Source organism: Echinops telfairi, unplaced genomic scaffold (genome assembly GCF_000313985.2).
Source record: "Echinops telfairi isolate 266 unplaced genomic scaffold, ASM31398v2 ScPeMD7_655;HRSCAF=1070, whole genome shotgun sequence".
Taxonomy (NCBI): Eukaryota; Metazoa; Chordata; class Mammalia; order Afrosoricida; family Tenrecidae; genus Echinops; species Echinops telfairi.
The window spans coordinates 23,745,968-23,747,073 of record NW_022104553.1 but is presented as its reverse complement, the minus strand read 5'-3'; the positions used below and the strand labels follow the sequence as shown (position 1 = coordinate 23,747,073).

At 47.5% G+C, this 1,106-nt stretch overlaps 1 pseudogene; it reads right to left on the bottom strand.

Moving 5' to 3' along the window:
* Positions 1 to 549: 549 nt before the first annotated feature.
* Positions 550 to 1,000, bottom strand: LOC123521922 (annotated as a pseudogene).
* Between the last annotated feature and the right edge of the window lie 106 nt (positions 1,001 to 1,106).

The window sequence follows — 1,106 nt, the reverse complement described above, 5'->3', positions numbered from 1 at the left end:
CCCACGTGTCGGACATTATCTGGATCCTGGCGCATCGTTTAGAGAATCACACGGTGTTTGATGCCGTTTTGGAGGTTGTAGATGCTTCTGTTTGCTCTGTAAAGTGCTTGGAGAAATAAACTGAGCATTTTGGGAATCCCACGGGGTCCGGGTCTTTGGCTGAAACAGAGGTGAGCATCCTGGACCTTATCTGCTGGCAACTTATTCACCCCTGAACAGTTGTTCAGCTTTCTCTTTTTTTGGCCCATGTATTTTTCAGCGGTCACAGTCAGGATGGAGCCGAGTTAGGGTTTGAAAATCAAGGTGATATCTGTCACTGGAGTGTCTGTGGTGTTGGCCTAGGCATGGTTAGTTCCTTTATTCTCAGTCCCAATCCCTGCCTAGTGCTAGAAAGGCCCTTTTAGATGTGTTCTCTCTTCTTGGAGTGAATGTCAACTTCCAGTGACCCTTTAGGATCTGGTAGAACTGCTCTGGGGGGTTCCAGGACTGGCACTCTTTTTATTTTTTATTGAAAAAGGTTATATTTAGCCTTAGCCAGCTGGGCTCAGGTTAGAGGATTCCGATTTGGTTGGCAACATCTAAAGTGTCATGATCAGGCGCCAGTCGAACATAGGCCTTCTCACCGTCAGGCCTGATCAGGGTGTTGACCTTGGCTACGTCAATGTCATAGAGCTTCTTCACAGCCTGTTTGATCTGGTGTTTGTTGGCTTTGACATCCACAATGAACACAAGTGTGTCGTTATCTTCGATCTTCTTCGTGGAAGACTGTGGTCCAGGGGAACTTGATGATGGCATAGTGGTCCAGCTTCTTTCTCCTGAGGGTGCTCTTCTGAGGGTATTTGGGCTGCCCTCTTAGTCTCGGGGTCTTGGACCGCATGTGGAATTTTTTGTTTTGGTAGCTGTGGACGCCGTTCAGCACGGCCTTTTTGGCTTTTAAAGCCTTTGCTTTGGCTCCCGTTTTGGGAGGGACAGGAGCTTCCCTCTTCACCTTCAGCGCCATCTTCGTAAAAAGGCTGATTGGAACTCTTTACGGGAGTAGAACGCTTAGTGTATTTTTAGATGCTGCAGTGGTCATGAATAGCCTGTGCCTGTATCTTAAATTAATC